Source organism: Dermacentor andersoni, chromosome 10, assembly GCF_023375885.2.
Source record: "Dermacentor andersoni chromosome 10, qqDerAnde1_hic_scaffold, whole genome shotgun sequence".
In the NCBI taxonomy this organism is placed as follows: Eukaryota; Metazoa; Arthropoda; class Arachnida; order Ixodida; family Ixodidae; genus Dermacentor; species Dermacentor andersoni.
In genome coordinates, this window is record NC_092823.1 from 104,627,035 (window position 1) to 104,654,895 (window position 27,861).

The window sequence follows — 27,861 nt, forward strand, 5'->3', positions numbered from 1 at the left end:
AGAGTGAGATCACATTAGTAATCCATTTACACTTCATTTCCTCATAAATCTATCTTTTCACGTATTCTTAGTGGAGGGAGAAAAATTGAAATGGATGAGCAACTGTTCTGCGCAATAGAGGCCTCCCTTGCTGTACTTTTACGTGATTAATAGGAAACATGTGCGGCTTTTGATGGGATACGTCTATCGTTTCATTTCAATCGTTCCACTTCCTTCATTTTTGTTTCACATAAAGTTTTCGCATCTTCGTGCTGTCTTGGATTACTTTTGGCAAATAAGACGCCTAGAAATAAGCAGCATATGAGAGGCAATCTGGATTAGCGATTGATGACCATCGTTTATGGTTTCCCTGGTGTACCGGATAAAATGTTAAGAGGAGCGGCATCTTTTCAGTGCAATAGAGGCTTGTCTACCAGTAGTTTGATGTTAGTTACGACAAACAAAAGATATTTATGTGTATGCACCACTTCTACTGTTAGGGTTGTCCTACAATCTTTTCGTTTATTCGATATCTGCATATTATCTTGACAGACAATAATACTAATGCATGACTAGCTAAGTGTTAAGTTAAGTTAAGTGTCTTAATAGCGCTTGACTAGTGATATTCAAAAACATATATTCGCGTTGTATAGAGCTCAGAATGAAGCGTGATTTAACTGTACTCTACGTTACAGAATAACAAGAAGGTTGATGTTGACGAACCTGTAAAAAAGAGGAGGAAGTGGACTTCACTTCGCCTGTGATGACTATAAAACGAATAATGTAAGGGCCTGAAGGCACATAAGTAGACACTGAATCATGATGCAAGCAATGCACGTAGAAGACATGCTAACCAAGAAGTTATTGACCTATTTGTAGCATCAAATAAAATAGTCAGTCCCTCCTGTTGAAAGCCCAAAACTTAGGTGCAGATGACATGGTAATCATCTTGTCACTACATATTCAAATCGCAAACATGCATTAAACATAGAGCGATGTTATAACCGTACTACAATTTAGCCTTGTCCCAACATGGGCTATGGATGTTTATCCTGAATCTGGAGACAAAAAATAACTCCCGAGGGCCATGTGATCAGCCTCTCATAACTTCATTTGTCCTCAAAAGAAGACCTTCAAAACGCTCCAATCTGGGCGAAGTACTCCATCCCATTATGACTTGCGAAAACATGGGAAATATGCAAATGGGTCTGGGGCTTCTAATGTAAAAGTAAGCAGCGAAGAGGCGTAGTAACTGCCAGCTACGTGGAGAATGGATAATGCAGGTCAAGTTCAGGAACTTCAAGAGCAGGAACGGGTTATTTTCATTGACCTTTTCTTAGCCGGCGGCTTACACAAGCGGATTTTAGCTAAAAACAAAAAGGAAGAAACTTCTCAGTCAGGGACAGCTCCCGGCCCTTCAGATAGCTCGTGATGCGGCAGACTGTCTCTTAGAAGCGTGCAGTATAAAAGAAGGCTCAGGCGAACTCATTATATATGGTGTCCCAGCTAACGTTAGTCAAGCTGTTAAACAACAACAAAAGAAAAAGCATTAAAAAGCAAAGCACGATTGAAAATAATTACAAGACCGGCAGTAATCGGTCGTCAAACCTCTGACGACTTGGCATCGTACGAGTTGTAACTGTATGCTCCACCATGCTCTTGAGATCAATTTCTCGTTGTGTAGCCTGGCTAACATTACCACGGACACACAGTTTAAGTAAAACCACAAAGGAAACACCCCGGCATAAGCCTATTAGTGAATGATCCTAGCTTATCGATGCCCCATACGGGTACAAAGACCAAGACTTTTCATCAACTTTGGGCCAATGTGGACCTCGCTTCCTTTTTCACGGAGATTATTGCAGCGTATATAAGCCCACGCTGCATTTCTACGCTGACCCCACTCGCCTATGTTTGCTTGCTGCCACCAATGTGAGTATGCGCAGAGATCGAGTCTTATGCAGCGCGTAGTGACAAAAAACGTGCTTTATGACATGCACGTCTTACAATAAAAGTCAAGTCATAACAGAAAAATATTTTGCTGGATTCACAAAACTTTTCTTTCGTAACACCTGTTTGCTGTTAGTGGACTGCCTTCGCTAATAAGAGTACGCAACGTCATGATTGAATGGCAGTATTTCTTTGGAGCACTTGTAGCGTAATAACATTCTTGTAAATGCGTATTCTTTACTGATAGTATACATTGACTGCTCGGCGCAGCTTTACGTTCGCTGCGCGCTTTTAATCAGGAAGGGCATTAACACGCTGTACAGCCGCGAGGCATGATCAGCGCGAGTATGGTGGAATTGCTATCCGTCCATTAGCGGGAAGCGGCGGACTGAAGTGCCTCGTCATTACGCATTCTAGAGTAGGATGTTCAGAGCACACTAGGAGTAATTGTGACAGAGCATGGCGTAAAGAAGGATCAAAATGCTTTTAGCATCATTCCCTAGACAAAATATCGCTCTGCACATATATATTGCACAATATATGTATTGCACTCAGGTTCTTGTGAATGCTAGAGAAAGGAATTTCAGGAACATGACTTTTTTATCAACTATTCCGCAAGCATTTAAAACCCATTACTCAAAAGCACAGTTCCGTTCACTTGACTTTCAATGCATGCAGCGCTCCGCCCTAGGCATCCTACTGCACAATTACTGCAACTTGGGCAAGTCGGAATGAATGAACTGTAACTAATACGTAAAGTCGCCGACGGCAAAAGCGGAGAAATAATGACAAGAATGCAGGCAACTGAACTTCCCGGCAATGCGTCCTTGTCGCTATTTTTCGGCTTGTGTCGTTGTCCCTTAAAAGGACGTCTTGTTGGGCGAGTTGGTCACAATTCATCTTGGGTACTAGGCGCGAAAACACACACGACACAAGGAAGGAGACGGGACAGAGCGCTTTTGCACATTAGTTAGAATCAATATATCGCGTCTTGCCGGACTTGCAGTAATTATATGGTATGATGATTTCAGGGGTGCGAACGCGCCCAGCTGTATGTTAAGCCACGTATTCATCTTAGGGTTTAACCTTGAAGAAACAAACTTGGAGTGACGCCTACGTGGCTGTCCCGTGTCACCTTCCTTCGTCCGTTGTTTTATTTAGAACCTTCTTTGTCATCATGTATAACCAACTCGCCTACCAGCACGTGCTCAGTTGGAGTAACGATGTCAAGTTTACTGAGACTGCAGCTCTTGAAGTGTATTGAAGAGGGATCAAATATTTTTCTTTTCGAAATCGTAACGAACTGTTTCTACAGAACAATTGCGCTAGTCATATTCTGCTTCTTTTCTATCACATGCTATTTGTACCAACGTCGCTAATACACGAACAACCACTCTGGCGTGCACTTTCAGAACATTTCCTAAAGGTCTATCTACGTATCTCACTTAATATCTGACATCCAAGCAGATGATGTGGGTGCAAATGAGCAGGTCCATATTTTGGGCCAAGCACTTGTATTGCTTCTAGCCAAGAGAGTAAGGAAGGTGAACTTTATGGGCATCATAACAATGATTGATAAAACTAGAGAAACTCGAAGTGGCTATCTTACGATAGGTCATGATATTTGTTTTCGAAACAGCTGAATCTTTCTCTGAAGCATTCTCCTCGGTAGCAGGTTTCGCTAAACTTGGAACACCCGCCCAATGTAATCGCATGTCATTTTTTTATTTGAATGTTTAACTAAAAATGATAATAGCAGCGTCTTCGAACGTGCTTTCCTAGACACTTGACCCGCATGACTATGAATTCATTATGAGTAGGTTTGCAGCTATTGGCGCAGGTTAAAAAAATCTACCTGTTTCTAACTAGGCGAAAGACGTTAACCAGTTTCTTCACACTGGAATCACAGAAAACAATAAATAATTTTTACTATGCATGTCAGTGCCGTCTCAGTTAGACTCGGTTTCTCAAACTCGGTGAGTGGACGTGTTCATAATTCATGACCGACACCGGAAGAAGTTTCATCCACAACACTGTTATGCTTGAGGCAAGCCCGTCTTCGTGATAGCACCAACGTAAGTTATCAATTTTTTGGAGCGTACGTATGTTTAATGATGAATCGTATATCTCTTCCTCTCTAAAGGTTCTGCACGCGGAAGTGAGTGTATATGCATGCTTTCAATGAAGACCTAATATGGAACGCGGTGGCATGAATACTTCTTGGTGAAAATAGCCTGCTTCTGAAACCTTCAATATTTCTGTAAAGAAGTCCTCTTTCAGGAACAAGTAAGTTGATGGGGAGGCTTACAACGTCTCTCGGCATATACTTCTAGTGGCAGCAGTGCTACATGGGTGGTTGTACCTTTTGACTTACAAAAGGAACACCACAAGGGAGCTAAGAAAACATGTCGCCGCTGAAATAAGCCCGGTGTTGCAGGGATTTCTTCATGGCTTTGACAAATGTACTTGGCCTGCGATAACTAGGTCATTTTGAAAGCTTTAGTGTGACACGAACGATTAGCGAAAGCGAAATTAAAACGTTTGGGCAGACTTCTGTCTGCTTTTTTTTTCAACTTGCAGGTGACGGAAGCTAATCAGTTACATCGAGTTAACATTATGTCGACGTACAACAGAGACTTTTCGTTTGCCTGTCTGTGGTTCCTCAGTCACTTGGGATCAAAGAAAATGCGCGAACGACGTGTTCATCAGTTGTGACGTACCTCAAGTACTCGCATCTCATGGCTCAACCCCGGAACCTGAATTAAACACCTAGAATAATTTTTCACCCGAAGAAAATGGAACAGATCACTCATGGAGTTTATTGTCTCCTTAGATAACTGCATTGTGTAGAATCTAGAGAAGCTTTATTCGTGAGCATTTTTTTTAATCCAGTGGTAACAAGTACCTACTCAGTATTGTTTTAGGTACCCGTTCAGGAAGGGTCTAGTTGTAGGTGTTTCGATTCAATGACACGGTAGATATTCGGCAAGTATGAAAGGCCAAGTCTTTAGAGACACTCCAGCCCCTTGAGTTGTTCAGGACTTATTCTAGCGCGAGTTGCAGGTATCAGCAATCGCTTCAGAAAAATCAGAGTGCTTGAAGGTTTTAAATTTATTTGTTAATGTGCGCACCAATAGTACAAGCACAGTAAAGTGGCAGGACACTGACCTTTCTCGATAATTTGACATCAGCAGTCAAATACAATGGTCTTTGCTTCGCCCTGTTTCGACAACACTTGACGGTGGGTTGGCACCACTTGCAGAACATGAGTGTATCACGCACCAGAGAATCACTTTTGCGGCTCTTCGGTTCATTAGTATATTTCTTTCATAGGTATTCGTCATAATGTTTAGTTTCTGCAGAGCTGATTTCATCGCTCAACACTCGTATGCTTAAAAAATATAGCTTCGTGTTATTAGAAAACTGTGGCCTTTTTTATTGTGAACACGCGGGCATGGAACACCTGATTTGAGCTATGAAATCTCAATGAAGTTCACAATTTTGAGCACTTTCCTGATTTGTGGTTAATAAATGAGAGTTGCTTGACGTCACCAAAATCACTGAGATGTAGTTTTGATGCTACTCTTTCCGAATTGTTGCCTATATGAGCTAAAATGCTTCAGAGGCATTTCCGTTGACATGCCATCGAATATTAATTTTTGGCATGCCACACAAAGCTTCTCTAACAATGCGGTTGATACATTACGATGTCCATGCTAGTTTAGAAGAGTGAGTTTGCTAAACATATGGCGTAATGCTGTTTGACTGCTTTGGTGACTGTTTATGATAGATATCTCGAAGTACGAATGTTATGAACATAATATTCTTAGTAAGACTGGTGTGAATAATAAAACGTAAGCACTTTATCCAAATCTTCATATCACTTTTCGAATCGACTTGACGCTCCTTCGTTTCTGAGAGCCAACAATTGCTGCATAGACTTATGTGATCCTGAATCGCTCTATAAATTTGGAGATGCACCCTCGACTTTATTGCCGGCCTTAGTGCCGATATTTCCCGCAGATCTTTTCCATCTCATATTAACTTTTGTTGTTTTTGCTTTCTTTCGCGATCAAAATGAATTATGTCTCACAAGGTTCTGTTCATCTCTATCGTTGCTGCAAAGTGAGCAAAAGCAGGAGACGGATTAGCAGGGGCTCTCCAACACAGAAAGCAGAAAATTTGAGGCGAAAAAATATAGTAACGCTTCTCTCAAGTCGCCAGAGAGCCTTTTTCCTGTATAATCTTTGAAACCTAATTCGCTTGGAAGGGCAGGGAAGTAAATTTATGGCGCCTTTGGGAGTTCGCATTGCTTGAAATATGAAAAGTGGCTCACATTTTTTTTTTTTAAGGCGGGTCTATCTTTTTGACCGTGAGTGGAAAGGACTTGGCTTCCTTTGGCTGGCTTTTGGTGTTTGGGCTTGATCTTCAAATCTCATTTAAAGTTGGCGTTGTTTCTGAAGGGTAGATGCGGACATAACAAAGGCTTAAGACAGGCGCGTCACTAAGACGCGAAAAATGGGGAAACAATAAAAGAAAGCATCGTCACCCTGCGTGAAGTATAGAAACATCTGTAAACCTCATTGCACCGGTGAAAGCTGTTCAGGCATTCCTTGTCGTGCTCGCGCAAATCGGCTTAGCATCATTTTATAATGAAGAGATGAGCTTGCACAGTTTACTTTGCAACGTGATACATATCCATGCTTTGAAAATATTTTTGCTCTTTCTTTAAACAAAATCCAATCCAAATGAAGTCCTTGCTTTATTTCATAAATGGTGTCTGTAATAGAAAACTTCCTTGAATGGAAACATGCGTTTCAGTGCTTACTAAGATCAAGAAACTGAACGTATTAGGCGGAGCCGATTGCTAGGCACGTCTTGAGTATGGAAGAGTAGCAGTTGGTAGGTTTAGGAAAAAGTTGAATCTCTCAACCTGATGTGAATAGCACTGGTTTTGCAAGATAGACGATGTTATCAGAGCCTCGTTCTGAAAACCTGCGAAAATTCACAATTAGATCGGTCAAACTGAGTGCTTATCAGCTTCAATATTCTTGTGGCTACAAGTGACACAAAGTATAAAAGTGTCTCTGGCTTAGCAAGGTGATGGACCCCGTCAGATTTTTCACTGACCTTACGTGAGTCTCTGAGACACATTTATACGATAAAGCAAGCATGCACGCGAGCTTACATGAACGGAAACAATTGCGCACACATGCAGTGGTGTGCCACGAGTAATTCTGGTGCAGCATCGCTTGACTACAGTTTCAGGCTACCGCCCGAATCCTGCGAGGGCAAAATACATCCTAATGTACAAAAACCCTTGTGTTAATGTGATATATTAGTTTCAGCATGTGTATAGGTCCATCGCAGTTTACGGGATGTGGAACCAGGGGAAAGACTGATTTGAGCTGCATCCCTTGGACCGCCATATACAGCTACACATAATGCGGGCGAAACTAACTGCAGTGACTATGTTGTATGTTTGATACGGCAGAACCGTTGGCAGCAACAATCATAAAGTTATAGTGGTTTCTTTAAATTATTTTTGCCCTTATAAAGAAGAGTGGCGAAACACAGAAATGTCACTACTCCTTGCGATTAATGAAAGCGCCACAAGCTAGCGCTACAAGCGCTGCTGGTGCTATGAACGTTCTTGTTGATACTGTATTTGGTAAAGGATAACACATTTAAAGACGCTCGACAACTCTTATTCTAAAGTAAAAGATTAATGGAGTGACTGCTTGAAGCAGATACAGAAGCACTTTTTGGGAAAAGTCATCATCACTACTTTGAAAATCATGTAAATGATGGAGAACATTCTTCTACGCATGCGCAATACCAGCTCTACTATACGTGGCCTATCTGCTATCATCATCTTGCTCGGCCGCCCTATGTACACGACGTGCTTCGACGCATGTGTTTCGTGGTTCGTGCTGCGAGGTTAGATGTCAAAATTTAGAGCCATTCCACTCTGTGAAGGTGGATGACCAGCAACGCTGTTTAGCGGATGACACATAGGTGACCTAGAATATCGAACAAAGGTACGAACATATTTGTTGTACTAATCTATGTTAATCGTGGCGATATAGGTATGCACACACATTCGCGTATCGCCTCTGTTGTTAAGATGTCTCTGCCACGTAATACAATGAATGGCTCATACCCCCTTAAGCAATCGCTCATACCCTCTTATGCAATGGCTCATACCACCGTAAACGCGGCCTCCCGATTACGACGACAAAAGAGAAGTGAAATTCTACGCTGAGATGATGTGCGGTAACGGAGCAAGCTGTGGCAGACGACGACGACGACCAATGCGCGAGCAGTGACACTAGCGCGTTTGCGTAGTTGGCGCCGAGAATTTTTAACGGTTCTTTTAGAAAAAGTCTTACCAAAATTTTTTTTCAGAAACGTCCGTTCTTACCTTTACACCTTTGACTTGGTTCTTTGGGTCCCACGTGTTGCAATGGGAGTTCAAAGGTGCATTACAGGTTCCCGAGCCCACAGGGGTATGTGTCATTCAGCTTGGACCCTTTCTGCATTATCACCAGGATCGCTCCACACGATGATTTGTTTTGTCAACATCTCGGGGTCACATTTTTTTTCCAGATCCAAGCAATATAGAGATTCGCTGTAAATGAAAAGAGGAATAAGAAGGAGCTGCTCATTAACAATTTGTACTCATTTAATATCATTCCTAAATTACAAAATTATATTGAAGTATTCTTCCACTTTTACCTACTGTCGTCCGATTCATGGACAATCCCCCGTAGTGTGTTGAGCCATGTCCGTCTGTACCAAACCAAACCAAGCTGCTTCTGCGCTTGCTATTGGTTATAACGGTTCTCAGGTCTTTCGCTTGCCAACTCATTCATTCTTCTAGTGGACCTAACCACGGTGCCCATGATGGGTAGTCCAGGGGCACTATAAGATAAAATCAGTCCAATTTATTTTTATTCCAATCTCTGGGCATCAAACTTACGTAACTGCTAGGCCAAGCATCGGGTGGTGACTTACACTGTTGTTTGGGTACGGCAATGAAACGCTTTCCTCGTTTATAGAAGGTCACTTGTGTTTGCTTTCAAAACGAATAGCATTACCTTACTTGACAGGTTTTTCTGATATCTTTGGCTGACTAGAGACAAAGAGCACGCAGAAGTGGACGCGGTTTCGGTGGGACGGGGATAACGGAGTGAAAGTAGACGTCCTGATGAGCAGGGTGGTGCCATCGTCCGCGAGTGGCCCGCTTCTTAGCGCTTAGCTTTCGGCGTCCGGCAGAAAATCGGGGAGGCGTTCTACGGAGGGGTAAAACTGCTGCTGAAACAGACCCTCAGTGAAGAAAAGTTGGCAGAGAGATGACGTGTACTTGCCGAAAGGGCTCTACAGCCTCATCGGCCACGGAAACTCTTTACACAAGTAAAACTATTCTTCCTGTCGCCTACTAGCAGTCACTGTTAGGGCGACCGTTGGGCAGCCGTATTCTCATATGGGAACAGCCCCCCCCCCCCCACCATCTCGGGCTATTCCAAAAGAAAAAAAAAATCGGTTTTGTTTGGCATATTAATGGGTACACGTCACTTTGGCGCGGTGAGTGGGTGCAGTTTAGGGGGACGGTCGCGTGAAGCAGGTGCAGTGGGCGTAGCCCATAAAATTTTGAAGGCGTAGAACTGGAAATATTTATTATTTGTTCGGTCGTCGAATCATGCATCCTCAGAGCATGCACGTCAGATCAGATCAGATGACGAGTTTTTGAGGTTTCCTTGACGTCACGTGTCAGACAAACGAAACGAGGGCGGGCTGGCTGAACACATTTTCACCAATTGCGGAGGGCTCATTGTGGAAATGGAACAGAAAAAGCTTTGGAGTAGTTTTAAATTATGGGATTTCATGTGCCAAGCCACTTTGTGATTATCAGGCACGCCGTAGTGGAGAACTCCTGAAATTTCGACCACCTAGGTTTTTTTTTTTTACGCACACCTAAATCTAAGTACACGGGTGTTTTCTCTTCCCGCCCCCACCGAAATGCGGCCGCCCTAGCAGGGTTTCGATCCCGCGACATTGGAGTAGTTTTACCTTATAGCATCCCCGTTCATGTTTACGTACAGTAACCCCACAATATCTGGCGTCTTCCCGTCTTGTTAAAAGAGTGCTCTCGAGACTGACTTCCACAACCAATCACAATAGCCAGCGGTGCCTTAATTTACATATGAATGTTAATTGGCATGGTAATTACCTGTAAATAAGCAGCCCCACGCACTCGAAAGTGGTGCGTCCAGTGTTCTGAAAACTTCGCTTGTGCAGATTATGCTTCTGCGTGGAATTCACGATATGCAAATGAACCTGGGTAGGCAGAAATCTGCAAACGTTGTTCATCCGCCAACTCGCGCACTTTCATGTGCAAAGTTAGTAGGCTGTGTGCAGCTTAACCTAGATTTCATGTATACATATATTTATGTAAGCTTTCAAGAGATCCGACGCCTCGTGGAGTGACCAATAATTTTGTAGCCTACTTAGAGGCCGCAAACAACGGAAAGACCAAAATTGTTGTAACGAAATTGTTTATAGGCTAGTGTCTACTGGAGCTGATAACATGGCGGTTCATCTTGTATGGAAATGGTGCGCAATGCATGCATGCTTTTGCATAAGCTTGCTTCTGCATTAGGTGGTTCTGTAATTCTACAAATTATTCATTTTCAGTACATTATTGCGTATACATATAGAAAAATATTCGCAATTATTATGCATTTGCACAGCGCGTTGATACTTTAGTATTTTCGTAGAGATATTATTGCATAAAAATTTAGAAGTTAAAGCAGCAAGTACGTTGGAAACCACGAACGTGAGGATTCTCCTCTCTTTAACATCGCAATGACATTGAAGGTATCTGAAAAAAATTTTATATACATTGTCATATTCATGTACAACCCGTGATCCCCATGGCAGCTTGGCGATAGCAATTCCAGAGTCCTCCCTAATACTGTTGGGGATGAAAGTGTAATGTAGATTATGTATTTTTATCATGGAGCAAGAAAAACTCGATCACCCTTTGGCGAGTGTGCGTATGCGCCATAATTGCATATGTATAAAGCACCAAGCAGCGAACCCTGAGAGAAACGTCCGATGGTAGTCTTCCAGTAAGATGTATAACAAGCCGCAAGAACACATCCATAGACTACCGCCTACTGGTAACTGTGAGTTCATGCAGCAATTAGAACATGTTGTGCAATATTCACTATCTATACGGCCTTTTAACCTTGACAGGTCTTGAGGTACGACACGCCCGCGCTTGCTGCGAAAACCTACGTGTTCGATCGGCGGAGCCTGTCACTCGCTGCTAATGATATGCGCACCTAATGAGACTCCAGCTTGACGGCTGTCGGAGGCTGGAGTTGCGTGGCGTGTGTCGCTGTGCTGTGCAACGACATCCCAACCATGAAAGCCAATCAACGTTGCAGTGCACAGGATCAGGAATATGCTACGTGGGACTCCCCGTTTAACGATATGCTTGTCGTATATACAGATTGCCTTATCCCACACAGTGTAGGCCTCGAACAGTCGGAGAGCAATTACCAGCGACTTGTAATTAAGCTACCGATATGTCGCACAGCTACGTCGTACATGGAAGTTTCGCGAGACTTGGTCCCAGAGTTTAATTTAAATTCAGTTTTGCTTCGCGCAACAGAGTCATAAGGCCTAGTGGATGGCTTTTCGTGGTAATGCCAGATGGGGGAAAATTGATCAGAGTCGCTTGGACTGCCGAAACTGCTTAGTTTACGGGCACGTTTGTGAAGTACGGGTACGCAAGTTTGCTTAAAATAGCTGGCTTCGCTGGCAAAGTGAAGTCATACGCACCAGACTGGCGCAGAACACTATTTGCTGATGAAGCAACAGCTGTAGATGACAAGGTGATCTGGAAAGGTTCGGAAGATTGCAATAGTTGTGGGGGTTCGCGTAAAAGTTAAGTGGGGCTGCTACTGCAAAAAGACGTACGACGCACGTGTTGAACAACGCTGGGTAGCGTTCAAATACACGAGGCGAAATGGTCACCTGCGTGAAAATTATTAGAAACAGCGCCGGGCTGTTTCGTTCCTCAACCGGTGATAGGCGCGACCCCATGAATATATTTCATTATTTCATGCGCCCTTAATATAGATATTTGTATTACTGTGAACTCCGCGTTAGCTGCGGTTTATTCTCTGTTTCTGGTACTTTAAGCTGGCGCGATTAAGAGAATACGTGTCAGTACTAGCACGTTCATGATTGTCTTGGTGTAAAAAAGAACGCTATGCGACTATTTCTATGCGACTTATGTGGGACAATATTACCAGTGTGCCTATACACTCGGGCATTCTGGGCTTCTGCCTGCTGATACCGCTGAAGTGCCGAGATGTGATAAAGTGTGCTGTGGCAACACTGACGCGATGAAAAAAAAAAGACAACTGCTTCCACAGTAGCTGTCCGCGCCTCGTCTTCCCTTCGACCGGTGTGACCTCTAGTGCTCTGCAAAAATATCGTGCTGTGAGTTAGCTAATAAGGCGCACGGGCGCTTCCAAGCACGCGTAGCAAGCTAGACGCAAGCTTCTCCAGCCAGCCCCTCCGCACTTTCCTTAATTGAACATTCTTTCACTCATTTTTATTCTATTTCTACTTGTTCTCCCTCTCTCCTAGTACGTGTATGTACGGAATATGCAATAGAAAAATAAACAACGAAAAATTCGCAAGAGGCGTTGCAGTTTTTTTTTTTGCTTGTAATGGGGGGGGGGGGGAGAGTGCAAAGTGTTTCCAAAAAGCGGCCGCATGCCCGAGATCTTTTGGCTTAAGCGTGAATTTTTGTAGTCTGTTTGTTTTCTTTTTCTGCACGTTCTCGCACCTGTCACTTCAAGCCGCGCGCTTCTTTAGCTAAGGAGAAGAGCATCCTTAAAGAAACGTTTTCACTTTCCTACTACGTAAACATGCGCTTGAATACACTTCAGAGTTTTTCGCGAGAAGGCCCGTGAAAGTACCAAAGGTCCTAACTGTACTTGCTAGGGGCATCTTGCTTTTCCTGATGGGTCTGATATCTGTTGTTGTGGAGTCGCTGTAATTGACGAGATTATATATTATATCCATCCATCCATCCATATCTATATCTATCTATATCTATCTATATCTATCTATATCTATATCTATATATATATATATATATATATATATATATTGGTTATATCATAAGAGCATCAGAAGCCAACAAACACTGACACCAAGGACAACATAGGGGAAATTACTTGTGCTTAATAAATGAAATAATGAAGCGACAAATTAATGGAAATTAAAGTGGATGGGGGAAGGTTGTGGGCTCGGTTCCCACCTGCGGCAAGTTGTTTATTCATCCACTTTAATTTCCATTAATTTGTCGTTTCATTATTTCATTTATTAAGCACAACTAATTCCCCCTATGTTGTCCTTGGTGTCAGTGTTTGCTGGCTTCTTATGATATGACTAATAAAAATCGGGCCCCTCGGTTAACCCACTTTCTTCTCGTTGATATATATATATATATACACACACACAATCTTCTTGTACCTTTCTTTACTGGGTTTAGCATGGGTGGGGCCCTTTGTCCAGGGCTCCAACGGCCTCAGCAGCCCGGCGTGCCCGCTGCACAAGACCAATTCAGTCCTCGCAGCGGTCGCTGGCCAGCAGTGCCTCCCATTGCTCCGCACTTGTATTCACGATTTTGGGGACTGCTGTTATAAGTTGGCATTCCCTTCTGGTGTGATACAAGGTGGGCTTTTGACCGCACCCCGGGTAATTGTGTGAGTATCTGGTGGGGTCCCTTTTACTCAGTAGGTTTAAGTTAGATGAGGTTCCTGTCTGGAGCTGTCTCCAATCTGTAGTGCGCCAATAAAGCGGAGTATTCATTTGGAACAGAAGTTAGACTTACGATGGTGGATTCTTCGGGTGCTCGAATTGCAGACCCGCGAGCTAGCCTGTCCACCTCTTCGTTCCCCGCTATCCCTGCATGTCCCGGCACCCACAGTATCTTGTGTTGGATCGGCCGTGGTTGTGGTGTGAGGTGTGTTACGCCGCCTGTCATCTCGAGGAGTACACGGAGTGCGCGGTGGCTGTTGCGCCGTTCAAGAAATGCCGGCAGCCGTCTTCAGAATAGGAATTATTAGAGATTTGCCGGTTTCGAAGCTCACCGCCGCTGCCAATGCGACAGCTAGCTCCTCAGCTTCAGTCACGGTGTTTCGGATTATTGAGCCGCTTGCGATTTCGCGATGGCTTGCGTAGATGACCGTGACCACTCTGTGTCCTCGTTTAGGTTATTGCGTGGCTGCGTCTACGTACGCGACATCGTTTCTTGGTAGAGTACGTGCGTTTTATGTGATCTCCACGTGCTGCCAGCCTCCCTTCGTGCAAGTTCGGGTCCATGTTCTCCAGTATCGTGTTCACCATGAGCTGCCTGCGGATTTCATCTGGTACGTGAGCTGTTGTTGCCATTCTGCTAATTTGTTCAGTATAGGCAAGGCGTTTCAGGAGTGCCCGACCCATTGGTGTTTGCAGGAGTCCTTGTTTTTGGGACTGGAGCCGAGATTCCCCATGTTCTTGAAAGTATTGTGAGCCCTAAAGGCAAGGAGTTTCTCTGTAGGCGTACTGATTACTTCCGCTTGTTTCGCGTTGTAGAGATTCAGCCATTGATACGGTAGGCTATACATGACTCTGCTGATGATTAGGCTTCTTGCTGGTTTAAAAGTGTCCTGTTCCCGCATTTCTGTCCGATGAGTGGCGATTTTCTTAATCATTCGGGTAACTTCTAGCGTTCTATTCTTGAGGAGCGTCTGGCTGTGGTTGCTTGGTTGATTAGATTGAAGCCATATTCCCAGCACTCTTATCATGGTATTTCATAGTCTCCTGGCCTTCGAGGTACACGTCGAGGCGGAGACTTCTGTCCGTGGGTACAATCCTATTTAGTTTGTCTCCAGACTGAGTAGCTCGGATTTCTCCGTTGAGCATGGCTGGCCACTTTCTTCAATGTACTGTTCGACGCACTTGGCGGCTTCTTGTAGTTTTGCTTCCTTTTCCTCCAGGGAGGCCTTGGTGATCCAGATGGCAATGACACCCGCATACATTGCATGACCGATGTCGGCACTCACTGCGGCAGAAGCACCCTCTAATCACCGCCACCCTCATCTTCTCACGAACTTTTTCTCAATGCAACATACTGGTGCCTTCGCTCCGGTGCATCACTGCCGGCTGTGGCCCTCAAAACTCGTGCATAGACTCCGCCGTTCTCAGAGTTTGCGTGGGACACAAAACCTCGCACTACTTCCCGAGCTGCGAAGGAAAACAATAGCTCCGCGGCTAGTGCGTTAGAGTACTATATTAAGTATGGTACTAAGTACTAGTATAGTAGGCATCATGCTAGCGTACTTTGGGGAAATGATATAATGTACCACTTGGTTACATTATTAGGACACCTTTGGCGTAAAAGAAATATTCCCCTAGTCATAGCAACGTTCGCTAAGAAAGAATTCCTTCTATCAGAAGGCTTGGCTTAAAAAAAGTTGATAAGTCATTTACAGTAGGAAACAAAGACATGGTACTTAGCAGTTTTGAGTCTTCCGAGCTGAGCTCCTCAGAAAGGCTGACGCTGCGTTAAGCCCACTGATAGCATCGAACGAAAGAGTATGTAAAGTTCACTGTTATATTATTCAAAACTTCTAGGCCAACCATTGTATACAAAACTTGCGTATTTGAAGTATCTATATCAAGGAACCGTACACGCAAGCTAGTGCGCCCAAAAAATACTTGCGTGTTAATCGGCTAGTATAGAATTTATTTGGGTGAAAGGCTTGGCACACTACCACGCGTATAATAAATGCGAAAGAATAAAAAAAGAAAAGAAAAGGAAAGAAGGATTCAAGGAAACAAGCACGTGCCCAGAAATTTGGATATCTAGGATAACTATCTGGCACCAGCCATGACGAAGCATTTTAATGAATTTTTTACACTCAATGAGAATATCAATTTTTTTTTCGTTCACTACTGCATTTCTATATGCCTTAGTTGTGGAATCTTGTCCTGGGATCCAAAATATCTTCCACTTTCGTATGTTTTCATGGCATCACATTTGCCCAGCATGTTTTTGACGTTCGCATGCTTGCTGCCCTCGGCTATGCACTTTCTTTCTTTTTTTTGTGTCACTAATTGGCCCTTGTTCAATAACACGATGAATCATCCTAGCTTCAACACACTTCTGTCAAGCGTTCTCCTGAGCCTTATCAACGCAAATCTATGCACTTTCACGGATCGCATGAGCTTACTTTGCACTTCGAGCAGATTGTGCTAGAGGCATGAGAGCGCGTTGCATGCACTTACTCTAATGAATCCTAATTGGTCGGACGCGTTAAAATCATCACGTAATTAGTGTGATGTGAACGTCGGGCTTTACTTAGTGGCACCTCGACAATGAACACTAGGGCCACGTCTAACACTTTTTTCTACGCATTCTTTTACTCGCGGTTGGTCTTTTTACTCTCATTTAACTTATAGCCTCCGCTTAAGTTTCAATTGAAGAAAGAACGTTCCCACCTGGCTGGAATTTGGGATTCCCGTGTTGCCTCAGGGTCACGTGCTGTTGTAAAGAGAGCGAGAGAAGTAATCAGGGAAATGCAGGAAGGTTAGCCCGGCTCAGACGGTTAGCTACTCTGCACTGCGAAATGGGAAATGAAAGATTAGAAGGAGTGAGATTTTACACTATGCGCGCGCGTTTTGAAACATTCATGGTTTAGTTCGTCACAAGGATGACGCAGCCCGTGAAGCGCCGCCGTGCTTGCGTGGCTTTACACATTGGAGAGATGCTCTTCTGTGCAATGCATGTCTCCTAAGTAGTTTAAACCTGTATGAACAAGCCTCTCATCTGCATTTAATGGTCAGTCACAAATGAGGTGGTATAAAGTACCTTCTACGCCGCATGTGTTGCAGTCGGAGCTGTCAGGCATTATCTCACTAGGAATGAATAGCCGTCTGTGCTTGCTTTGGATGTGATGGGATGTCACGTGTCATCGATATTTGGTGTTTTAGAGCGCAGATCCAAGGCACCCGTTCCTGCTTTTAGCGTCGGCGTCGTCCCATGGCGTAACCAAGCGAACGAGCACAACGAAGAATAAAATAATGAAGGTGGAGCGCAGCGGGGGATCAAAGGCGGCGATAGCGAGGGGAGCGCGAGGAGGAAAGCGGAGGAAGAGGGTATGGCGAAAGCGCCAAAAGAAAAGCGTAGTAACCCGCAAGACGGGCTCTGAGACAACGACCACGACGAGATGGTGCCAGAGTAGCGCGCCGTCGTCTGCTCATCGATGACATGCGGCGAGCGCGTTCACCGATACTATATATGGAAACAAAGGGTAGCATGAGCGGTCTGTCTGTGGCGGCTGCTGTGAATCGCGCCAACGCGTCACCCACGCGCTGCCTCTCGAGGCAGTCACGCCGTACTTCACTCTGTTTGAAATGTGCCGCACGAGAGAGATTCTCCGCGCCATCCAATATATCGCGTAATGAAAGCACGTATAAAGCTCCACTCAAATTTCGCATTTGCTAGTATCGTAATCGTGCGAGAATTTTCTTTTGTTTCCCCGTCACTTCATGGAGTACGATATAAAAGAAATGAAGCGGGATTACTAAGCATATTTGTGGCGTATAGCTTCCACTTAGTCAGCAGTACATCTTCTTGCAATTATGTTCTGCTTACTAATCAGAACTTGTGCAGGACAAAATTAAAAGTGTAAACTTGAAATGAACACCACATAGTAGTAGCTAGATCAAAATTTCTTTATTATTTATCAGTAGTGCAGCTACACCTCGCTTTTGGAGATCAGATTTTGTTGCCTGGGAAGAAATATTAATTTCCTCGCCCAAGAAACAAGTGGCTGTAGTAAGAAAGCTCCCTTGGTATGAATAAAAAAGATGCTGGGCTACGTAACGGTTTGTCATTCTCCGTGAAAGCACTGGGAATTAGGGACTCTCGCAAGCGACATTGGCAAGTGATTCCATGGATTCTTGATAGCGGGTGGAAATTTCTTTGGCGTACGCTCCTCGAGGTGTCACGCCATACAATTTCCTGGTCCCTGCGCTTTCTTCTAAGAGGCACGGCTGATCGGCACCTTTCGTGGCACTAAATTTGCTGGGTTTCCAGCGATGATCTGACGTCATCGGCAGCAACTGGAAAAGAATAAACCATAGGTAGCACTGAAATAAAAGAAAGGTACAGTATTCGCTTGCCGCGCCAGATGTGAAGTTCTGAAGAATGTTCTCAGTCTACAGAGGTTAAATTTTTTTAGTTTAATCCGCTGGAGAAGGATAAAGCGTGAATGGATATTGGGTATCACGTATAAGATTTCCCTCATCTGCATATATAGTGTCTTACGTGGACTTTGGGATTCCTCATTAGTTCTTTCTATTTTGCCTTTCCAAAGAAGTCTCTCGTCCTAAGCCAACGTGCTTGTGATTTTGTGTTCAAATTAGCAGTTTATATTACACACGAGAGTTAACGGCACTGTACCCTACTTCTGTCGCAGGCTTTTGGAATGAGTAAAAAAAATATCAAGCACGAGTATCGCAAGCACCTTCGCAAACAAAATGATAAACTTACTTTTCTGTCTTTCCCAGCCCGATTGTTTATAGCGCTAGGCTATCCTTAGGGACCTCTTTAACTCTTTTGAGGGTTCGCTTACAATTTGGCCACATTTTAGTGGCTGTCAGCCGACATTGGTGCGCATTTTCTCAGCTTCGAAAAAAGGCAACTGGTCTGTTTTTTGAAGAAACTTGTCCTAACAATTTCTCATCGAGCAATGTTGGGAAAGTTGCTGGCCGAACCTAACGCTAACGGTGGCTATTTATTTCCGGCTTCAAGTACCCACCATCAAATACACTCAGTATGCACCACTCCGAACACCATCAATCTCGCACTCCAATAACACCGAGGCTGGTCCCCCACTCGAATCGCATAGGTCACTGTCGCCATGGATTTTCTGCTATTGAAGCTGGTAGCGCGGCCTCAGCAACATTTCAGCTATACATCCTAGCAGTCTTCTCTTATCTTTTTTCGGCATGCCAATCTTGTTATATAACGGATGTATGTCGGACACAAAATACTATTACTGCACTAAAAGCATATCAGTAGTCGCATACCCGAGTGATCGTTGCAGAGCCTGTGGAATTGAGTTTCGTATATTGAGTACTACGTATGTATACTATTTTACGTATCTGCGTATATAGTGTCTTACATGTACTTTCGCGCTCCTCATTTATTCTTTTTCGCCTTTCGAAACAACCCTCCCGTCCTAAGCCGACGTGCTTGCATTTTTGTCTTCACGTTAGCAGGTTGTGTTACGTACTAGAGTTAACAGCACTGTACACAACTTCTCTCGCAGGCTGTTGGATTGAGTCAAAAGCTATCAAGCAAAGGTATCACAAGGATCTTCGTAAACATAATGATAAACTTAGTTTTCTGCCTTTTCCAGCCCGATTACGTATAGTGCTAGGCTTTCCTTAGAGACCTCTTTAATTCTTTTGACGGCTCATTTGACGGCTTTTGACGGCTAATTCTTTTGACGATATTTCAGTGGCTGTCACCTCACATTGATGCACGTTTTTCCAGCTTCGAAGAAAGCAACTAATCTGTGTTTTAAGGAAACTTGTCACATTAAGTTCTCATCGAGCAAAGTTGTGAAAATTGTTGGCAGCGCTTAACGCTAACGGTGGCTATTTATTTCCAACTTCAAGTAACCACTATCAAATGCACTCAACATGCACAACTCCAAACACCATCAATCATGCACTCCAGTAACACCGAGCCTGGTCCCCCGCTCGAATGACATAGGCCGGTGTCGCCACAGAGTTTCTGCTATTGAAGCTTCTAGCGTACTCTCACCGACATTGCAGCTATTTATTCTAGCCGTCTTATTTTATTACTTTTACGGCGTGCGAATCTTGTTATGTAACGGATGTATGTTGGAGGAGGAGGAGGAGGAATAAACTTTATTTGTGCACAGCAGATTTGAGACCTAGGCCTCTACCTAAATGACGGCCTCGAGCCCTTGGGCCCTGGCGGCATCTTCGGCCTGCTGGATTGCCTTGAGTTGGTCTTCCGGTGCACAGCTGAGCAACGCGGTCTCCCACTGCTCTCTGGTCTTAATTATTTTATTCTGTATGGGTGTACGAGGACAAGCCCAAACAATATGTTGTAGGTCCGCCCTTTCTTCACAGAATCTACATCTATCCGTGTAAAGGTCCGGGTAGTAGCGGTGGTAGGCCACCGGGTTCGGATATGTATCTGTTTGTAAGAGGCGCCATGCCGTCGCTTGCCGTCTATTTAACGAGGAGTGTGCCGGGGGGAAATGGGCCCTTCCCAATTTATAGTGTTTGGTGATCTCGTTAAAGCTGGTCATCCGGTCTCTCTCCGTTCCCAGTATTTGTTGCGTGTCACCTGCTCGGCCTGTCAGTTCTCGAGCCAGGTTGTGCGCTATTTCGTTCCCGGGAAGGGAGGAGTGTGCGGGTGCCCAAATAATGTGGATGTCGCGATCTTCACGAAAGTTGTTTAAAATTCTCAGTGCTTCCGGCGAGATTCTTCCCTTTGCATAGTTCTTGACGGCTGTCTTGCAGTCGCTTACTACGATGTTAGCTTCCGTGGAGGCTATTGCCAGTGCTAAGGCAGCTTCCTCCGCCACCTCTGCCTTCCATGTTTTTACCGTCCCACTAACTCTGCAGTCACCCTCTAGACTCGTAGCAACTATGGACATACTATGTCCATTTGCGTACTCCGCCGCGTCCACATAGACCACGTCCCTGGCACTACGGAATCTTTTGTGGAGAGCTCTCGCTCGTGCGTTTCTTCGATCTTGGTGAAACTCCGGGTGCATGTTTCTGGGGAGTGGGGGTATTGATAGATGTTCCCTTATTTTCCTTGGGATGTCTCTCCGCACTCCATGCTGTGCTTCGTAGGTTATTCCGATGTCATCTAAGATGTGTCTCCCCGTCAAACTCTGTGTAAGCCTTTCATACTGCGCTACTCTCTGGGCCTCAATTAGTTCGTCTAATGTGTTGTGCACGCCGAGCGCCAAGAATTTCTCGTTTGACGTATTTGCCGGAAGTCCCAAGGCTTGCTTATACGCCCTTCTAATAATGCAGTCTATCTTGGTTTTCTCCGCAGCGTAGAGCTTGAGGTAAGGAACCACATATACAATGCGACTGATTACGAATGTTTCTATTAATCGGATGAGATTGTGCTCTTTCATGCCATAGTGCCTGTTGGATATCCGCTTTATTAGTCTGATTGTTTGTTGAACACTATTGTCAAGTAGTCTAATGGTTTCTCCGTTATGGCCGTTTTCGGATATGCGGAGTCCCAGTATTCTCAGGCTCTCCACTATCGGTATCGTGGTGCCTTCTACTGTGACCGCAATGCCCGGCCTTTCCCTAATGCTTTTTCGACCCCGGCATGTGGGCCTATAGAGCAGAAGTTCTGATTTTTGTGAGGAGCATCTCAGTCCCTTGTCTTTGATGTAGTCGTCCACCGTGTTTACTGCTGTTTGAAGGATCTCTTCCACATGCCCATCGCTTCCACCCGCCACCCAAAGGGTGATGTCGTCCGCGTAGAGGCTGTGCCCGAGTCCTTCTATCTTGTCAAGTCTCGCAGGAAGACCGATCATTGCCACGTTGAATAGAAAGGGAGATAGGACTGAACCCTGCGGCGTACCCCTATTACCTAGCTTGAGCGCGTCCGATTTGGATTCTCCAATTGAAATCTTTGCGGTACGATCTGTCAAGAAGTCTTTGATGTACGCGTATGTTTTACGTCCTACATCCAGCTTTTGGAGATTTTGTAGTATGGCCTTGTGCGTGACGGTGTCAAAGGCCTTAGTTAGATCGAGACCTAGTATTGCCTTAGTGTCTAGACTTTTCTCACCCGCATCTATGATCTGATGTTTTAGTTTGAGCATAACATCCTGCGCCGATAACTTTGGTCGAAATCCAACCATGGTATGTGGGTAAAGTCCTCCATCATCCATGTATCTCGTGAGACGTGTGAGAACCACATGTTCCATGAGTTTACCGACGCAGGATGTCAGTGATATCGGCCTTAAGTTCGTCAGTTGTGGTTTCTTTCCAGGCTTTGGTATAAAAATGATTTGGGCTGATTTCCATTGACTTGGAATGCTGCCTTGCTCCCAGCAGTTATTCATGTAGTCCGTGAGAGCTCGGATGGATACATCGTCGAGGTTCCTGAGTGTTTTGTTGCTTATCCCATCAGGTCCTGGTGCAGATTTCGAGTTGAGCCTGGTGAGTTCATATCTGACTTCTGCCTCCGTAATAGGGGTATCAAGATCAGGATTCTCGTTACCTAGGTAATCCGGAAGTAGTTCTCTCTCCGCATCTCCAACGTACATCTTTTGAAGCTCTCGAAAGAGCTCTTCTTCTGTACCGTTGTAGCTATGTATAACCTTCTGTAGATTGTGTCTTTGTATGGTTTTTGTACTTCCGGGGTCCAAGAGACATCGGAGAATGTTCCAGGTCTTGGACATTCCTATCTGCCTTTCCATCAAGTCGCACGTGGCTTCCCACTTCTGTTGGGTTAACCTGTTTGCATATATCTCGATTTCCTTGTTTAATTCCACAATTCTCTTCCTTAATTTCCGATTATGTTTTTGCTTTTTCCATCTTTTCAGCATGCTACCTTTCGCTTCCCACATGTGCAATAATCTGCTATCCATCTCCTCTATACCTGCCTCCTCTGGAACAGTTTTGGTAGCTCGTTTAATGTTTTCTTGCAGTTTCTCTGCCCATTTCTCAATGTCCGTTATAGTGTCTTCCGCATCATCTTGTCGGATTTTGCGGAAAGAGTCCCATTCTACTAGCTTGAGTTCTCTCCCCCTCTTTTTCCTTGGGCCTGCTTGTACCGTTGTGACGACGATGTAGTGGTCACTACCTAAGCTTTCCTGCATGTTTGTCCATTGAGAAACTGCTAGATTCTTCGTAAATGTTAGATCTGGTGTCGTGTCGTTGGTTACGCTGTTTCCTATTCTGGTTGGTGTCTGAGGGTCAGTTATGAGCGTTAGTCCTTCGTGCTGAGCGTCTGCCCATAGGCTTCGGCCCTTAATGTTCTCTATCCTGTATCCCCAAGCCGCGTGTGGCGCGTTAAAATCGCCGACCACGACTAGTGCCTGCTTCTGCGCTACGCTCAACACTTTGCGGAAGAGTGGGCCGAATTTGGGCTTGTGCCGGGGTGGACTATATATGTTCAGAATAAATAGACTTCCCTCTTCTTTACGGGAGGGGATTATTTCAATCAGGACGTGGTCTATGCCGCGCATACCGGTATCGTGCTCGACAGCCGAGAGGTTTCTGTGTATCAGCGTCGTGACGGTTGCCTTCTCGCCGGAAGCACTGTACGATTTATACCCCGATAATTTTGCGATCCCCCCGGTTTCCTGCAGGGCAATGACATCTGGCGCCTCCTTACTTGTTACGAACTGCTGCAGGTTTCCTCGCTTGCGACGATACCCGCGGCAGTTCCATTGCCAAATCGCGTATTGGTTACGCGGCGCCATGTTGATTTATCTGTTCTTCCCCGGTGGCCTTGCTATTTTCTACCGCATTCGGCCTGCTATACGGTTTGCTTTTAACCGGTCCTGCGCCTGCCGGCCTAATATCCTTTGGTGTGCTTTCTAGTGCCGCTACTCTATTCTCTAATCCATCGAATCGTTGTTTAATCTCTACATACATGTTTGTGATTTGTTGCTGTAAACCATCGAACATTCCTTTAAACGTTCCCATAACCTCGCTGATTGCAAATACACTCTTTTCTTCAGCCGTTTCTTGCGCCCTCCTTTTGTGTGGTGGTGCTTCTCCGTTCGCTTGCGTGGGAACGGGCGTTGGAGCCCGACTACACGTCGACGTCGTACTGGCGGAGGGTGCGTTGACATTCTTTTGTTGCTGAAGCTTCGCGTTTTCTGCCCTAAGCTGCTTGATCTCATCTTTAAGCGTTGCATTCTCTCGGGTAATCTGTTCTAACATGTTTCTAATCTGTGTCATTTCCTGTTCTAGGGCGGACCCTTTAACTTTAGGCGATTGAGTAGCAGTACCGGAGACCGCGCTTGCCCAGCTCACCTGTGCTTTGCTCCCGTCTCCCCCTCGATTAGTTCTCGAACCGGACCTCGACCTTGATCTCGTCCACGATCTGGTCCTGGACCTGGACCTGGAGCGTTCGCGACCGGCTTCCCCTGGCAGTCTCGGGAAGGAACCAGAGCGGTGTCTTCCATAGTTTTTCCTGCTTGTTTCTTCTCTGTCGGTTGAGGGCTGCTTGCTCGCTACAGTCTTATGATTATTGTTGTTGCTCCCTCTGGTTTCTTTGGAATTGTGGTAGGAGTACTCTTCCTCTTCGGCCTCTTCTTCTTCCCTCCTCCGTCGCTCCCAGCGGCGTCTCCTGACCAGGTACGGTATCTTGTATCTTGCTTGGCACTTCTTGTCTCCCGTGAGGTGGTCTTTGCCGCACAGTTGGCACTCCGCGTCGCAGTTGTGATCCTGCTGAGGATTCTTGCACCCACACCCCCGGCAAATCTTGTCTTCAGGGTTGGGGCACACGTCAGCCCTGTGCCCTGTTCTTCCGCATCCATAGCATATGTCGATGTGTTTTTTATACAAGGAGCATTGGATAAGCATCGCTCCATACCTCACATATCTGGGGACGTGAAAACCTTCAAATAAAATGATCACGTTGTCTGTGTTACCCATTCTCTTGGCGTGCAAGACTCCAGGATTGCGTGGCGTGACCAGACTGGTCACTATGTCCTCCGGACTCTCCTCCTGGGATATTCCTCTGATGAGACCCTTGGATGTATTATCAGGAGCTGCTCTGTAAGCACTTGCTTCAAATTCTTGTTCTCCAAGGCGTAGCTTATTGATAGCCCCATATTTCCTGGCCCGTTCCTCGGAAGGTGTGCTGAGCACCACTATATTTTGTTTGCTGTTTATGCATATGCTGTCTTCCTCCGCTGTCTCTCGGCCGACCCCGGCAGCGTTGCGCAGACAGTAGTAAATGCGATCCAGCTTGTAGTCTGATACCTTAAGTCCGCCACGTGGACGCACGATAACCCTGTAGTCTTCTTTTGGCAGGTTAGGCAGCCTACTTGCTTTGATGATTTGTCGCACCTTGCGTTCGTTCTTCCATTTGTTTCTATTTTTTGCTTCCCCGACGAAGGTTCTTCCCTGCTGCTCGTGTCCCGCCGATCCGGCCCCACCGCTGCATCGCTTCTTTGTGCCTCTTCTAACTTCGCACCAACCTGATTCTTTTCCGAACGCCTCCGGTTGCATTTCTTCGCCTTCCACGCTCACGACTTCCATAATGGAGCAGGGCCTGGGTATCTCCGTCGGTAGGCCGACCTCTCTCAGCCACCGCTGCGGCGGAGCCGTTCGAGGCGTCGAGGCGTTCTAGTTAGGTGTAGATCTCCCGCCACGCGTAGCGAGAGGAAGGAACGATTGACGGCCGAAAAACGGGCCCACCTGGTAGAGAATGGTGTCCTTGGACTCCTTGGCACCTGTTCTTGTGAAGATCAATGGATTTCTCCACAAAATGCGATTTTCCGCCGAGAATCATAAGAAAATGCGGAGCTGACGCGATGTGCATCCGCACTCCACGGCTTCTTCTTCTGTTATTCTTCTTCTGTTATTCCTTAGTAAAGGCATATCATTTGTCATATACATGAGTTATGGTTGCAGAGCCTGGGGAATTGAGTTTCGAACAGTTTCGAAAGAACTCGGTTGGTGTACTGAGATAGTCAGGGCCTACATTTGTATATAACAGATTAGCTTTTCCTTTATTACTCTGTTAACCTCGTTAGACTTAGGTTTCTACCGTAAGTGGAAATTATTTGCACGTATTTTCTTTTTAACTAAATGCAACGGCATCCCACATAATCTCAGTAAAAAGAACGCCATTGCTTACGCTTCGTGGTCTTATATAGAACGCCTTTCCATTATATGTAAGTGGAAGATAATAGCAAAATTTTTCCAAAATGTGTGTATGATCAATAGAACGAGATTGAGCGTGTGCAAATGAATGCACAACAAAAGTGGCGAATTTGCCACCAAGAAAACTGATTACACAGCTACAAAATCCGTAGGCAAAGACGCTATGTTTGAAAAAAAACGTTCGAATGCGTGAACACGAATACGGATACGCTATGCTCTCATTTTGCTTGCAAGGCACAGGGGCACGACATGTACGTCGCATACAGAACACATATACGACACATATACGGCGCATGAACTCCTACGGCATTAAAAGCAAAATTAATGTCAACCAACTCCGTGAGATGCCCGCCTTGCTGCACTACGTTTAGAACGAGCGATGCAGACATCATCCTAGTAAAAATTACAGGAAAGTGTCGCGTGCATTGGAGGAAAGTTCCTCATCTGCATCGAATTACTGTTTAAGAAGTGAATGTGTTTTTAAAATACATTGTTTTATTTACCATAGTTCTTTATTTTCATGGAACAATCTAAAGCACTTGATTGGTGTTAAGCGTCGACGGCAGTGTGTGTCGTTTGTGTCAAAGGTAACTGAGTATTATTGAATCACTTTTCACTAGACACTCAACATAGGCGTCCCTTGTGTGCTAATTTATTAAGACAGCGTATTCGCTGTAATAATTTGGCAGTTGCTGTATTTGTACGCTTCAGAAAATTAGAAGCTACACAAATATGCGCCAATAATCTTTTACCGGCTTTACCGTGTGCATCTATTTAGTTGTCGTCCACGACCGTTTACTCCATGCATGTACGAAAAATAAAAACAAAACTAATAGTTCTATCACACCGCGTTATCAGTCGAACTTCGCGGAGAACTTCGCGGAGTCGAACTTCGCGGCAGGAAGACTGCTGTTTGATTTCTTGGATACTATGCCTGATGCCTACATAAACACGGCCAGTGCATGCAGTTCGAGCGCGAGCAATGAAACGGCGCGAAGTAGTCGCCATCGTCAGCAAAGTAAAAGTGCGGATGGGTGAGGCAGAGAAGTGGAATGAAAGCAACAGAGGGAGGGAGTTACGTGTGCAAAGTTTGGACACACAATGAGGTGCGCCGGCTGAAGGCACAGTAGAGCCTTAATGTCTAAAGGAACAAATAAGTAACTAAATAAATAAATAAATAAATAAATAAATGGTACTCACCCAAACCACACAGGGGGACGCTGACGCTAAAGACCAACAACGCCGATTGCCAGTGAACCCAAGGAAGCCGAACGGAAACAACTGAGAAGCGGCTACTGCCGTACAAGCAGTGTCCCGCCGTACTAAAACCATCTAAACCGGCGAAAATTCGAGGGAGAACAGAACGATATGAAGAGCAGCACTAGCGGGGGGAGCTGCGTGCCTCCCTGCAAGGCCGCTTCCAGGAACAGGGCCAAAAAGCGCGCGAACCGGTGCCTAGCCGGGGCGGGAATTACAATGGCTAGTACGAAATCGTCGGCGAAAAAGTAGCGAGCCACGACTGGTCGGAGTAAACCCTTGCGAGTGCAGTGCCATGCCATGGCGCGCGGTGGACCCACCAAAAAAAAAAGCCCTCGAGGGAGAAGTTGCCAAACGAGGAAAAACGATCGTTTTGGCTGCGAACTGCAACGTCCAAATGGCCCGTATATCGCGCCCGACCACTATAACACGCCGGGCTGGCCCGTAAAACTGTCGCTCGCTTTCTTTTGTTTCACGCCTTTACTTTTTTTCCCCTCCTGCAGCAACTGACAGCTATGAGGGTTTCAAGCAGGAGTAATGGGTTCCAGCTTGCTCCCGGGTGGCAGGCTGTCAATCATCAGAGTCGCGGCTTTGTTTACATGCTTTAACTTCGCACTCGTAATCTTTTTCGCGGGCTGAGCTGTCTGCGGTTTAGGCAGTGTTTCTATT

General features: G+C 45.2%; 1 protein-coding gene and 2 long non-coding RNA genes across 3 annotated transcripts in view; 1 reads left to right on the forward strand and 2 right to left on the reverse strand.

Annotated features, from left to right (window-relative positions):
* Positions 1-27,861, forward strand: part of LOC126544564 (U8-agatoxin-Ao1a-like) — a 136,527-nt gene that overhangs the window by 70,042 nt on the left and 38,624 nt on the right. The window lies entirely within an intron of this gene.
* LOC140213579 (uncharacterized) overlaps positions 8,283-27,861 on the reverse strand; it is a 33,604-nt gene continuing 14,025 nt past the window's right edge. Inside the window, exons 2-3 of the long non-coding RNA XR_011890458.1 lie at positions 8,668-8,853; positions 8,283-8,560 (exon numbers count right to left, since the gene is read on the reverse strand). This is a non-coding gene — a long non-coding RNA (uncharacterized lncRNA). The remainder of the gene's footprint in view (positions 8,561-8,667; positions 8,854-27,861) is intronic.
* LOC140213578 (uncharacterized) lies at positions 17,722-27,855 on the reverse strand. The gene is made up of 2 exons (XR_011890457.1): positions 27,136-27,855; positions 17,722-18,129 (listed from the first exon to the last, which is right to left on the reverse strand). It is a non-coding gene; the product is annotated as an uncharacterized lncRNA (long non-coding RNA).